At 46.8% G+C, this 15,130-nt stretch overlaps 1 long non-coding RNA gene across 1 annotated transcript; it reads left to right on the top strand.

Moving 5' to 3' along the window:
• The first annotated feature begins 1,755 nt into the window (after window positions 1-1,755).
• Window positions 1,756-2,501, top strand: LOC308578361. The gene is made up of 2 exons (XR_014003898.1): window positions 1,756-1,824; window positions 1,897-2,501. It is a non-coding gene; the product is annotated as an uncharacterized lncRNA (long non-coding RNA).
• Window positions 2,502-15,130: the final 12,629 nt, after the last annotated feature.

Here is a 15,130-nt window from a genome sequence, read left to right as displayed (position 1 = left end):
CAATGCTTTCGCAGGAAGGTGAAAGGTGTTATGACATAGTATAGGATCAGAAAAGAGAGAAAAGGCAGAAATGTTCTTCAATGCTGCATCTGCTCTTGCATTGCCCTCTGCTAAATACCCTGGGTGCAATATGTGGGAGCGAAGATGTGCAACATAATAAGGGAACTCTCTGTGCTGAAGTAAGGCCTGAAGGGTAAGAAACAAGGAAAACAAGTCAGAATCCAAGGAAGGAGTTATATAGATAATGGTAAAATAGCAAAAAGGTGATATACATACTGAGTATCCACAATAAGATTGAAAGGTTGAGTAGGAAAGGATTGAAAGGCAAGAATCAGAGCTGCTAGCTCAGCTCGCTGAGCAGAAGACTGTGGAGGGGCAAATAAACAATTCCATTTTCCTCCCTCCTCCCACGTCACTACTCCCCTACTTCTTGTTCCATCCGTGAAAAGGGTCAGTGCAGAGGGGAGAGGTGTGAGAGACAAGGGGGTAGCCAAAACATAGGTGACCTGTGTCAGAAATGTCAAACGGTCATCCTTTGGAGGGTTAAAAATGATGACACCTATAAAATCTGCCAAAGCAATTTGCACGGCAGCATTAGTTATGAATAAATGCTGCTGTTCAGTCTGTGAGAAGGGAAGATATATTGATGCAACATCATAACCGCTTAAAGCTATTGCTCGTGAACGTCCTTTGATAACAATGTCTGATGTGGATTCAATTATGGAATAAATGTTTTTTGGTGGGGTGTGCGGTAGATGTAGCCATTCTATAATGCAGATAGTCTTCTTCTTGTTCCGCCTGAGCATATAAAATTCCTGTTGGCAACAACAGTGTAGCAAACACTGCCAGATGCAGCTTGTGTGCAGCACCTCTAGGTGGCACATGCAGAAAGGTTTCAATGCTTCACTCACAAAATGTTGACAAAGTGTAGGGGAGTTCCGCATGCCTTGAGGCAGGACAACCCACTGATATCGCTTGGTGGGCTGCGAATTGTGATATACTGGCAATGTAAAAGCAAACTGTTCCCTGTCTGCTGGAGCCAGTGGGATGAAGATGGTTCAATGTGGCCGAAAGTCAATTGTTCAGAAATAAGCTGTTCAGAAACAAGATGGTGCCATTGCTGCGGATTTTTCTTTTGGTGGAGGCCACCGTTCTACCCACACTGAGGTATCGGTGATCCTGGTTTGCCACACTGGAAGCAAGTTGTATCGGTGGCTACAGGCTGGTTTTCATTGAGCGCAGCTGCCAGCAAATGAATCTTGTGGGTGGCTGTATCTACGGACTGACAAATGCGAAGCATGGCTGCTGTGTCTGTGGCAGGATTGGCATTTTCCTCATTGGCATTTTCAAAGGCCAATTGTTTGATAATTATTTGTTTGGCTTCAGGATTTTCAATTTGACGACTCACTGCTGTAAGCAGCCTGTCCATAAAGGAAGAATATGATTCTCTAGCCTCTTGCCTGATTGAACTGCACCTTGATTGAATACTGGTGGGTTCTGGGATTTTTCTCATTGCTTGTTTAGCAGCAAGAGCAGTATCCTTCAATAAGATCTGCAGCAGTGTGGCTTGTGCTGAAGCCTGAGCGAAAGGGCCACGCCCCATCAAGGCATCCATGACGTCTGCGAGGGTAATATTTGGATTATTCCCCCTGATTTGTTGAAACAAGGCTTGGTCATAAACACGGCAGGCAGTTTCCCATTCGTGGGCAAACAAAACACCTGCTGATGGGGGTAACACTGTACGTGCCAAAAACTTGATGTCATCTGGAACCAAAGGCTGGGCTAATGTGGTTTCCAAAAGAGCCTGTGTAAATAGGGCTTGAAGTCCATTTGTCCTTACTGACAATTGGAGCTCTTTCAAGATTTTAAAGTCAAAAGGTTGCTGCTGGGCTTGAGTTCCTGCTGGAGCACCAGCAGGGGGCACAATAACAGGGAATGCCATAGTATCCTGAATTAAGGAACAGGCAAGGACTGCACGTTGAAAAGGGGTAGCTGGGTCTGCCTCTGAAAGATTAGGATTATAGCCAGCCAGACCACGGTATTTTTGCAGGATTGGGTCCTCTGGTGAGGAACTGTAGTCCGGAGGTTTGGGGTCTGGAGCTGCTGGCAGGGCAAGGATTGGAACAGAGGCTAACACACCAGACTCTAACACAGCAGGCTGGATTAAGGAAGCTGGAGGTTGTTTTGGCAATGCAGCCATGGAGATATTTTTTGGCGATAAGGAGCCCATGGCGTAATGAACCTTGCACCATGCATTTAAAATCCGAGTACTGATGCTGGGGAGCCCATGAAAATGTTCACCAATCTTGTCCCAAAGTTTTAATTCACATGTTCCATTCAAAGGAAACCAAGGACAATGTTCATCAATAGCCAGAATAAGCTGTATCAAATCACCCTCTGGAACTTCCAATTTGTTGGAGGAGAGGAGAAATTTTAAGTCTTTTAAAAACTTCTGTTGTGGAGTAGTCAAAGAGCTGCCCATTTTTCAAAAATCAATATAATAGAAGGGATCGGACTCACCAGGGATCCTTAGATTCTTCAGCGCTGTGCAACACTTGCCGGGCGTGGTGAACCGATGATATCCACTGCTTGGATAGAAAAACCTCTCACGGTTTCTTTTAAAATCCTCTTAGTCTGCCTCAGACTGTTTGCTTTAATTTTTGCCTCTTTTCTTTAAGTTGCCTCACACGGGGCACCACTTGTGGGAACCAATTGACGGAAGCCAGCCGTCATTTTGGGGTGCAAGGCATAGAAAAACACACACAAAGGCAGCAATATTTTCATGGACGGAGGGCAGCTCATATCAGACTTCTCCTCCTCCTCCAGTCCGTTTATTACACTGCCCAGAGGGGGGAACATAACTCCTTATAAGGTCAATGCATTCCAATACATTGTAAAGCTCAGAGTACTGGTCAGCCGAGGTCAGGGGGCACCCTGCAATATTACAAGCCTTTACCGTGGCTATCTCTCCCACATAGAAGGTAATGACACCCGTTTTGGGTGGCATGGCTATCTTAATTATGGGAAAATAAAGACGCATAGGAGTTTTTCAAATCATATAATAAGAAATGCTATATATAAGGTATGGGGAAAATACAAAAGATATTTGGAACAGAAAACCCCAAGATGGAACTCTCCACTAGAAGCAATCGCTGTTAAAAAAAGCAACAACATCAAAGAGAACTGGATAACGTATAACACAATATTAAGGGGGGAGGAGGAGGGTCAACTAATATTGATAAGTTATGAAAAAATAAAAGATCACTTTTCTACTTGGCTAGATTACTTCCAGGTGAATGAAGTGTTCAGACAGGATAAGCAGATAGGTTTTAAAAAGGAGCCTTCAAGATTTGAAAGAGAACTACTGAATAGTAAAACCAAAATAATCGCAAAAATGTATACACTTCTTTTAGACTACGAAGTAATGGATGAGGAGGTTAAGGCTTCAATGATGAAGTGGGCCCAAGATGTGGGCCGTCCAATTATGCTAAAAGATGGGGGAAACTGGTGGAATGTAAATTTGAAATTTACAGCCAGCTATAATATAAGAGAGAACATGATGAAAATGGCTCATAGGTGGTACCTCACTCCTTCCAGATGATCAAGAATGTATAAAAATTTGGTGAATGCTTGTTGGAGATGTGGAGGAAATAACGGTGACATGAGCCACATGTGGTGGACGTGTGAAAAGATTAAGATTTTTTTTTGGGGGGGGGAGAATATACGATGAATTAAAAAAGATGATGGAGATAACTTTTACGAAAAAAACAGAGGCATTTCTATGAAGTATTTCAGATAAAGAGATCCCAAAAAATCTAAGAGAGGTATTCTTGTACGCAACCGCAGCAGCTCGTATACTTGTGGCCAAGGGATGGAAAGAGCACGAGGCTCCAAAAATAACAGATTGGCAAATCAAATTACAGGAATTGGTGGAGACGGCTCAATTGACTAGCAAACTCAGAGGAATCTCAAAGCAAAAATTTGCAGAAAAATGGCATGGTTATACAAGATATGTTCAAAAATACAATAATAGTTTTGACTCCGTGCTAGCATTCGAGTGATAAAGGAACTAAAAGGAGGTGGACAACAATTAAGGATTTATTATGTTTTCAGAATGTAAGAATTGTAAGAATGGAAACAGAGCCACAGCCACAGCCACAGCCTAAGTCTGAAAGAGTCCTTGATAGAGTGCCAGAGCCAGAGCGAGACCCTGAATCAGTGCCAGAACCAAGCCCTCATTCAGAACCAGAGCCTGAGAAAGAGCCAGAGCCAGAACCAGAGCAACAGCCACAGCCACAGCCTGAGTCTGAAACAGCCCTTGATAGAGTGCCAGAATCAGAGAATCAGAATCAGAGTCAGAACCAGATCTTCGGTAAAGACGTGGTCTGGTCTTAGCGCAACTGCTCCTCCCACCCACGATAAAAGAGATTGGGTGTTCCAATACACACACACCCCCGTAGGGAACTTGCCCCAGCCATTCTGTTGGCTGAGGCCCCCTCCCAGGCAGCCCTGACCCTTTCCCCTTAAAATGCAAAATACAAACTATACAATAACCTAAAAAAATAGTAAAAGAAAAACAAAGCAAGAAACAATTATGCTAAACTTAAAATAAACCCTGCCTGAACTGAACATTTGTCCCACCCCAGAAAGAAAATAAAAACAACAACAACAACAACAACAACAACAGCAACAAACCACCGTTTGAGGTGCAACAGAGACACAGCCAGAGACAGAGCAAGACCCTGAATCAGTGCCATAACCAAGCCCTCATTCAGAACCAGAGCCTGAAAAAGAGCCACAGCCCAAACCAGAGCAACAGCCACAGCCACAGCCTAGAGCCACAGCCTGAGTCTGCAACAGTACTTGATACAGTGCCGGAGCCTGAAACAGAGACACAGCCTCAAACAGAGCCTGAGCCTGAAACAGAGGCAGAGCCACAGCCGCAGCCTGAGTCTGAAACAGTCCTTGATAGAGTGCCAGAGCCAGAGCCAGAGCGAAACCCTGAATCAGAGTCAGAGGGAGAACATGAATCAGAGCCAGAGCCAGAGCCAGAGCCAGAGCCAGAGCCAGAAATAGGGCTTGATACAGGGCCGGAGCGCAAAACATAACTGCAGCCACAGCCTAGAGCCACAGCCTGAGTCTGCAACAGTACTTGATACAGTGCCGGAGCTGGAACCAGAGCCAGAGCCACAGCCAGAGCCAGAACAAAACCCTAATTCAGAACCAGAGCCTGAAAGAGAGCCAGACCCTGAAACATAGCTGGGTCAGAGGCAGAGGAAGAGCCAACATGAGACCCTGAATCAGAGTCAGAACCAGATCTTCATTCAGAACCAGACCCTGAAAGAGAGCCAGAGCCACAGACAGAGCCACAGACGGAGCCTAGAGCCACAGCCGAGATCCACAGCCTGAGTCTGAAATAGTGCTTGGTAGAGTGCTGGATCCTGAAACAGAGACACTGTCTGAAACTGAGCCTGACGCTTAAACGTAGCCAGGGGCAGAGGGAGAGGCAGAGCCTGATACAGTGCTTGAAACAGCATAGGAGCCTGAAGCAGAGACACAGCCAGATCCAGAGACACAGCCAGAGCCAGAACAAAACCCTAATTCAGAACCAGAGCCTGAAAGAGAGCTAGAGCCAGAAACAGTGCTTGATAGAGTGCCAGAGTCTGAAACAGAGGCAGAGGCAGATACAGGGCTTGAAACAGCGTGAAACAGAGACAAAGGCTGAGACACAGGCCGAGCCTGAAATAGAGCTAGAATAAGTGCTAGAGCCAAAAACTGACACAAAGCCTAATAAAGAGGAGAAGCCTGAGCCTGAGCCTGAAACAGTGCTTGATACAGTGCCAGAGCCTGAAACAGAACCAGAGCCACAGCTACAGCTACAGCCATAGTGCCACAGCCTGAGTCTGCAACAGTGTTTGATACAGCGCCAGAGCCTGAAACAGAGACACAGCCTGAAACAGAATCTGAGCCTGGTTATTAGCATGGCAATTAAAGAAGAGAGAGGCAGAAAGGCTTATAAATAGAGTTAAGTGCAAAGGCAAAATAATAAACAACCCTAAAGAAATAGAGAAACGATTTCTCGAATTCTTTAGAGAAATCTATAAGGAAGGAAATGAAACAACAGAAGAAGTTAAAGAACATTTAGAACAGAACTGTCTTCCGAAACATACTAAAGAACAAAAAGAACTGTTGAATGCCCCTATTACATCGTACGAAATTCAAAGAGCAATTAAGGAAGCAAAGATTGGAAAGCCAGCAGGGCCAGACGGCCTACCGGCAATATATTATAAAAAAATATGGAGGACTTACTGTCTGACCCATTAAGAAGTATCATGAACAACATCTTAAAAGACGGAACCATGCCGGATTCTTGGAAAGACAGCCTTATTGCATTAATTCCAAAACAGGGAACGGACAATCTACTTATTAACAACTATAGGCCTATCGCACTTCTAAAGAACGATTATAAATTATATGCAAATATTTTAGCCGAAAGATCAAAAAAAGGCTTCCAGATGATGATACACAATGACCAAGCTGGCTTTTTGCCCGGGAGGCACATTTATAGCAACACTAGAAACATTATAAACTTATTAGCGTATTTAGACTTAAGAATAGAAAAGAAGACAGTCTTAATGGCTATAGATGCAGAAAAAGCTTTCGACAGGGTATCCTGGAAATTAATGAAAGGTCTATTACACCATATGGATTTTGGTATACAGTATACAAAAGGGATTGAAGCAATATAATCAAAACAAAAGGGGTCAGACAAGGTCGCCCACTATCCCCCTTAATTTTCATATTAACATTGGAAGTTTTATGTAAACAAATTAGGGAAGAAAAATATAATAATAATAATAATAATAATAATAATAATAATAATAATAATAATAATAATAATAATAATAATAATAATAATTTATACCCCACCCATCTGGCTGGGCTTCCCCAGCCACTCTGGGCAGCTTCCAAAAGAATATTAAAATACTATAAGACATTAAACATTAAAAGCTTCCCAAAACAGGGCTGCCTTCAGATGTCTTCTAAAAGCCTGGTAGTTGTTGTTCTCTTTGACATCTGGTGGGAGGGCGTTTCACAGGGCGGGTGCCACTACCGAGAAGGCCCTCTGCCTGGTTCCCTGTAACTTGGCTTCTCGCAGTGAGGGAACCGCCAGAAGGCCCTCGGTGCTGGACCTCAGTGTCCGGGTAGAACGATGGGGGTGGAGACGCTCCTTCAGATATACTGGACCAAGGCCGTTTAGGGCTTTAAAGGTCAGCACCAACACTTTGAATTGTGCTCGGAAACGTACTGGGAGGCAATGTAGGTCTTTCAAGACGGTGTTATGTGGTCTCTGCGGCCACTCCCAGTCACCAATCTAGCTGCCGCGTTCTGGATTAGTTGTAGTTTCCGGGTCACCTTCAAAGGTAGCCCCATGTAGAGCGCATTGCAGTAATCCAAGCGGGAGATAACCAGAGCATGCACCACTCTGGCAAGGCAGTCCGCAGGCAGATAGGGTCTCAGCCTGCGTACCAGATGGAGCTGGTAAACAGCTGCCCTGGATACAGATTTGACCTGTGCCTCCATGGACAGCTGTGAGTCCAAAATGACTCCCAGGCTGCGCACCTGGTCCTTCAGGGGCACAGTTACCCCATTCAGGACCAGGGAATCCTCCACACCTGCCCGCCTCCTGTCCCCCAAAAACAGTACTTCTGTCTTGTCAGGATTCAAACTCAATCTGTTAGCCGCCATCCAACCTCCAACCACCTCCAGGCACTCACACAGGACCTTCACTGCATTCACTGGTTCTGATTTGAAAGAGAGGTAGAGCTGGGTATCATCCGCATACTGATGAACACCCAGCCCAAATCCCCTGATGATCTCTCCCCGCAGCTTCATGTAGATGTTGAAAAGCATGGGGGAGAGGACAGAACCCTGAGGCACCCCACAAGTGAGGGCCCTGCGGTCTGAACACTCATCCCCCACCAACACTTTCTGAACACGGCCCAGGAGGAAGGAGCGGAACCACTGTATAACAGTGCCCCCAGCTCCCAGCCCCTCAAGACGGTCCAGTAGGATGTTATGGTCGATGGTATCAAATGCCGCTGAGAGATCCAGCAGAACTAGGAAACAGCTCTCACCTTTGTCCCTAGCCCGCCGGAGATCATCAACCAGTGCGACCAAGGCAGTTTCAGTCCCATGATGAGGCCTGAATCCCGACTGGAAGGGATCCAAATGGTCCGCTTCTTCCAGGCGTGCCTGGAGTTGTTCAGCAACCACTCACTCAATCACCTTGCCCAAGAATGGAAGATTTGAGACTGGGCGATAGTTGGCTATCGTGGCCGCATCTAAAGATGGTTTTTTAAGAAGGGGTTTAATAACTGCCTCTTTCAGCGAGTCTGGGAAGGCTCCCTCACGGAGGGAGGCATTCACAACCCCACGAAGCCCATCGCCCAGTCCTTCCCGGCTAGCTTTTATAAGCCAGGATGGGCAAGGATCAAGGAGACAAGTGGTTGGTTTCACTCGTCCAAGCAGCCTGTCCACATCCTCGGGGGTAACAGATTGAAATTGATCCCACACAACTTGACTAGACAGGACTTTAGCACTTTCCCGCCCCGGCCCTGCTCCCACGGTGGAGTCTACCTCTTATCGAATCTGAGCGACTTTATCTGCAAAAAACTTTGCAAAGTCATTGCAGGAGATCATGTTGCCCCTACTGGGCCCTGATGGAGCAGGTGGTTCCGCTAAATTGCGAACCACCTGAAAGAGTCTCCTGCTGCTGTTTTCCGCAGATGCAATAGAGGCGGTGAAGAAAGTCTTCTTCGCCGTCGCTATCGCCACTTGGTAGGCTCGACATTGAGCTCTAACCCGTGTCCGGTCAGATTCAGAATGGGTTATCCGCCACCGGCGCTCTAGCCGTCTCAACGATTGTTTCATTGCCCTCAGATCCGTGGAAAACCACGGGGCTGTCCGGGCTCCATGCAATCGGAGAGGGCGCTTTGGAGCCAAACAGTCAATAGCCCTGGTTAACTCCACATTCCAGCGGGCCACCAGGGAATCAGCTGAAAGGCCATCAACATGGGATAAAACATCCCCTACCACTCTCTGGAAACCATTTGGATCCATTAAGTGGCGGGGGCGGACCATCCGAATCGGTCCCACCTCCCTGCATAGGGGAAGGGTCGCGGAGAAGTCCAGTTGCACCAGGAAGTGATCTGACCATGGCACTTCTTTGGTTTGGCTTTTACTTAATGTCAGATCACCAACATCCATAGAGGTGAACACCAGGTCTAAGGCATGCCCGTGGCTATGAGTTGGGCCAGACCTATTCAGGGACAGCCCCATGGAGGCCATGCTTTCCACGAAGTCCCGAGCGGCCCCTTGTAAGGTCATGTCGGCATGGATGTTAAAATCCCCTAGGACAACCAAACTTGGTGTCTCCACAAGGACATCTGCCACGACCTGAAGCAGCTCGGGCAGGGAATCCTTGGTGCAGCGGGGAGGTCGGTACAGCAATAGGAATCCTGTACTGCCCCTATTGCCCAACTTCCAGAACATGCACTCAGAGAACTGGGTCTTTCCAATAGGACACCCGGTGCAAACTAATGACTTCCTAAAAATCACTGCAATCCCCCCTCCCCACCCACAAGGCCTGGGTTGCTGTGCGTAAGAGAAACCTGGTGGACATGCAGCGGCAAGGACAGGCCCATCTGCTTCATCCAACCAGGTCTCTGTCACACATGCCAGGTCCAAGCCTCCATCCACAATCAGGTCGTGGATGGCAGTGGTTTTATTCATCATTGACCTGGCATTGCACAGCAACACTTTCAGGTCATGTGGGTTTCCCTTGTTGATTCCAGTATCCTTCCGGTCAGGACCAGACCTGGAGGCAGGGATGGTCCTCAGACAACGACTAAGCCTGCTTCCTCGGTAATGACATGGTCTGGTCTTAGCGTAACTCCTCCTCCTACCCATGATCACTGAGATCGGTTGTCCGAGTGCATCCCCCCCTGTGGAACCTGCCCCAGCCATTTTGCTTGCTGAGACCCACTCCCAGGCAGCCCTGACCCCTCCCCTTAAAATCAAATTAAAGCCTATACAAAAAACAAACTAACAGAACAATAAAACTATAAAAACAAAGAACAAAGTTACAAACACAACATAATTAAATTAAACAAATTCCCCCACTCAACTAAACACCCACCCCACACACCCGAGGCCTCCCTGAAGCCCCATAAGCTGCGGAGGTGAGTATGGGGCCCGCCCCCAGGCCCAAGGTGGAAAAGGGCTTCAGGGGGGAGCGGTCCTCCCCACAAGCTCACGGCAAAGCGGCAGCAGCAATGTCCCGAGGCCTCCTTGGAGCCTTATATGCTGTGGTGGAGTATGGGGCCCACCCCCAGGCCCAAGGTGGAAAAAGGGCTTCAGGGGGGAGCGGTCCTCCCAGAGACTCACCGGCAAAGCAACAGCAGCAATGTCCCGGGCCTCCTTGGGGCCTGATATGCTGAGGTGGAGTATGGGGCCCTCCCCCAGGCTCAAGGTGGAAAAAGGGATTATGCTGGGAAATAGAAGTTACAAAATGAGGGCATTTGCTGACGATTTAATTATAACTACGGAGCAACCAAAACAGAGTTTAAGAAAGGCGTTGGAAATAATATATGGCTATGGTAAAGTTGCGGGGTTCAAAATGAATTTAAACAAGACAAAACTATTAGTTAAAAATATGTCGCCAGATGAAAAAGCAGAATTAGAACACATAATACACATTAAAATCTACCCCAAAATCAAGTATTTAGGATTATGGATAACACCAAAGAATATTAACTTCTATGAAGATAATTATACCCATTGTTGGAAAGATATCAAAAGACAGTTGGAGACATGGACAAGGTTAAATTTATCATTCCTGGGCCGCATTTCGGGAATTAAAATGATAGTTTTACCGAAGCTACTCTTTCTATTCCAAACGATTCCAATTACAGGAAAGACCAGCAGTATCAACAAGTGGCAAAAAGAAATTTCTAAATTTTTGTGGAAGGGCAAAAACCAAGAGTAAAGCACAAGATATTAATAGATACTGTAGAAAGAGGTGGCTACGGGTTACCGGATTTGAAGCTATATTACGAAGCCTCATATCTTTTCTGGTTGAAAGATTGGTATTTATTAAAAAATTGGGATATTTTAGATCTAGAAGGTCATGACACCCGTTTTGGGAGGCATGGCTATCTTAATTATGGGAAAATAAAGACGCATAGGAGTTTTTCAAATCATATAATAAGAAATGCCATATATAAGGTATGGGGAAAATACAAAAGATATTTGGAACAGAAAACCCCAAGATGGAACTCTCCACTAGAAGCAATCGCTGTTAAAAAAAGCAACAACATCAAAGAGAACTGGATAACGTATAACACAATATTAAGGGGGGGGAGGAGGGTCAACTAATATTGATAAGTTATCAGAAAATAAAAGATCACTTTTCTACTTGGCTAGATTACTTCCAGGTGAATGAAGTTTTTAGACAGGATAAGCAGATACGTTTTGAAAAGGAGCCTTCAAGATTTGAAAGAGAACTACTGAATAGTACAACCAAAATAATCGCAAAAATGTATAGACTTCTTTTAGACTACGAAGTAATGGATGAGGAGGTTAAGGCTTCAATGATAAAGTGGGCCCAAGATGTGGGCCGTCCAATTATGCTAAAAGATGGGGGAAACTGGTGGAATGTAAATTTGAAATTTACAGCCAGCTATAATATAAGAGAGAACATGATGAAAATGGCTCATAGGTGGTACCTCACTCCTTCCAGATGATCAAGAATTGATAAAAATTTGGCGAATGCTTGTTGGAGATGTGGAGGAAATAACGGTGAAATGAGCCACATGTGGTGGATGTGTGAAAAGATTAAGATTTTTTTGGAGGGGGATATACGATGCTTTGTTTTTCTTTTACTATTTTTTTAGGTTATTGTATAGTTTGTATTTTGCATTTTAAGTGGAAAGGGTCAGGGCTGCCTGGCAGGGGGCCTCAGCCAACAGAATGGCTGGGGCAAGTTCCCTACGGGGAATGCTAGCACAGACTCGAATGCTAGCACAGAGTCAAAACTATTATTGTATTTTTGAACATATCTTGTATAACCATCCCATTTTTCTGCAAATTTTTGCTTTGAGATTCCTCTGAGTTTGCTAGTCAATTGAGCCGTCTCCACCAATTCCTGTAATTTGATTTGCCAATCTGTTATTTTTGGAGCCTCGTGATCTTTCCATCCCTTGGCCACAGGTATACGAGCTGCAGCGGTTGCATACAAGAATACCTCTCTTAGATTTTTTGGGATCTCTTTATCTGAAATACTTCATAGAAATGCCTCTGTTTTTTTCCGTAAAAGTTATCTCCATAATCTTTTTTAATTCATCGTATATTCTCCCCCCCCTTGGTCTTTTACCCTTCCACAAAAATTTAGAAATTTCTTTTTGCCACTTGTTGATACTGCTGGTCTTTCCTGTAATTGGAATCATTTGGAATAGAAAGAGTAGCTTCGGTAAAACTATCATTTTAATTCCCGAAATGCGGCCCAGGAATGATAAATTTAACCTTGTCCATGTCTCCAACTGTCTTTTGATATCTGTCAGGGAACTGCCATCGGAGCATCAGGTGGTGGAGGGGCTCAGGGAGGAAGAAAGAGACTCAACAGCTGAAGCAGGCACCAGCAGGGGGAGGAGTGATTCTCTGAGGGAATGTGAGCAGGAGGGAGGGCTCAGGGACGCTTCCAGCGAAAACAGTGGGGAGGTATCTGAGTCTCACATAGGGAGACCTACACCTCGCCGGAAACTGTCACGCCGTGAGTCCAGGAGACGCGTTTCCGTTAAGGAGCTCCTTTGCTGGAAACGCTTCCGCAGACAGCCACTGTCGGACTCTACTAGTGACTAGAGCAGACATGTCTGAGGAGCTCCGTCACACACTGAGGTTTGTGGGGGCGCACAAACTCTGAGGGAGCACGATTTTACGCACAAGCAGCTAATCAATCCCTAACAGCAGTCCGACAGTCTTTGTACGCTGCCTGTGCAAGAGAAAGCATCATGAGCGAACCAACCGGAACCGGAGGAGCTGGGGTTGGGGCTGGTCCAAGCTTGGAAGATAGATACCGAGCGTTGGAGGTCCAACTGGCGCTGCAGACGGCGAGGCTGGAGGAGAGAAGGGCTCAGGATGCAGACAAGAAGGGGAGAGCCACTCAGTTCCCCAGAAAGGTACCAGGATTGGTGCAGAAGTTTGGGGGGGACCCCAAGGATTACCATGCCTTTAGGACAGAGATGCAATATGCACTTAATGTGCAGTTTGATGAATTCCCTGATGAGGAATCACGAGTTGCTTTCGTGATTGGGCATCTTGAGAGGGGGGCGAGAGACTGGGTTCGACCCCTGATGGCAACGCACAATGACGTACTAAAGGACACGATGAAGTTCTTTCGTGCAATGGATATCATGTTTTCCAGCGATATTGAGGAAGGGGTGGTGCGCAGACAGCTAATGGCTTGCAAGCAGGGAAGCCGATCTGTCCGTGAGTACTGGACTGAGTTTACCATGCTGGTTCACAGACTGGGTTGGGATTTATCGGCGGCACCCATTCAGATGCTGTTTGAAGAAGGTCTTTCGTCGGCTGTGAAAGACGAGCTGTCACGGAGCCCCAGGGCGGGGTCTATGGATCAGCTGACCAAATCTGCGCTGACCATAGGAGCGCGTCAGGAGGCAAGAGCCTTGGAGAGGCGGGAAGGGAGAGGGGAACGTTGGAAGGAGTTCCGCATTCCAGACATTCCTGAGCCAGCTTTCCCGCCGGCAGAGCCGATGGAAATCGGGACAGCGCGCGCGCGCGCATTTTCAAAACCCAGCGAGGGGGCTAAGAAGGAGGGAAAGGGCGCCCGGAAATGCTATCTCTGCCAACAGCCAGGCCACTTTGCCAGAGTCTGCCCCCAGAGGAAGGAATGGCAAGGGATGGTGGGAGCTGTTGAGGGGGAAGAGCAGGGGGAGACGGAGCAGGTAAAAGCCAACGCCTGGTTGCCACAATCGGGGCACTGCAGCCAGGCCAAAGAGCAGTGAAAGTGCCCGTGCCAGAAGCTCCTCGACCTGCTCTAGTGATTGAAGTGTTGCTAGAGCTGCAAAATGGACACCCCCTAAAAATAAAGGCGCTATTGGACTCAGGCAGCTCCTGCAATTTTATGAGCAAGGAGTTTGCTGCTGAACACCAGATACAGACTATCCCTTTAAGCAACCCCCTGCAGGTGACCACGATCGATGGCAGGGAGTTGTTGGGAGGAGGAGTCAGCTTGCAGACGGTCCCAATGATCATGAGGGTGGCAAGGCACACAGAACTGATAGCGTTTAATGTGGCCACCTTGGGAGGCGCTCCCATTATTTTGGGAATGAGCTGGCTAGCTCTACATGATCCGCTGGTTGGCTGGCATCAAAGAGTGGTGTCCTTTGGTTCAGCACATTGCTTAGAACACTGCAAAGGGGAAAAGGGTTCAGCAGGGGCCCAAGCCACCCTAGCAGGGACTGAAGTAATGGAGAAGGTGAAGGTACCACCACAGTATGCAGATCTCAGCGACGTGTTCAGCGAGAAGGAAGCTGACCAACTACCCCCGCATAGGCCCTTTGATTGCCAGATCAATTTACTCCCTGGAGCACAGCTTCCTGTGGGCAAGTTGTATGCCATGTCAGACAGGGAAATGCAGGAGTTGCGAGAGTTTATTGACAAGAACCTGAAGAGAGGCTTCATCAGAGAGTCCAAAGCAGCGGGGGGTAGCCCAGTGTTTTTTGTGGACAAAAAAAACGCGGACAAGCCGAGACTTGTATGTGACTTTAGGAGGTTGAACGCAGTGACTGAACCAGTGGTGTTCCCTATGCCCAGGATTGATGATATTTTGACCAGGGTGCGGAAGGGAAAGATTTTCACAAAGCTGGATCTAAGGGGGGCGTACAACCTGATACGCATAAGGAGAGGAGATGAATGGAAAACCACCATGTTTACCCCTTTGGGGGCATTTGAATATCTCGTTATGCCATTTGGATTACAAGCAGGCTCCGCGTGCTTTCAATCTTTTATGAACCATGTACTGGGCCCTTTGCTCTACAAGAATTGCGTT

This window comes from Podarcis bocagei, assembly GCF_964188305.1.
Source record: "Podarcis bocagei genome assembly, chromosome: W".
In the NCBI taxonomy this organism is placed as follows: Eukaryota; Metazoa; Chordata; class Lepidosauria; order Squamata; family Lacertidae; genus Podarcis; species Podarcis bocagei.
The sequence above is the reverse complement of the archived record's forward strand: the minus strand, read 5'-3'. Positions and strand labels throughout refer to the sequence as shown.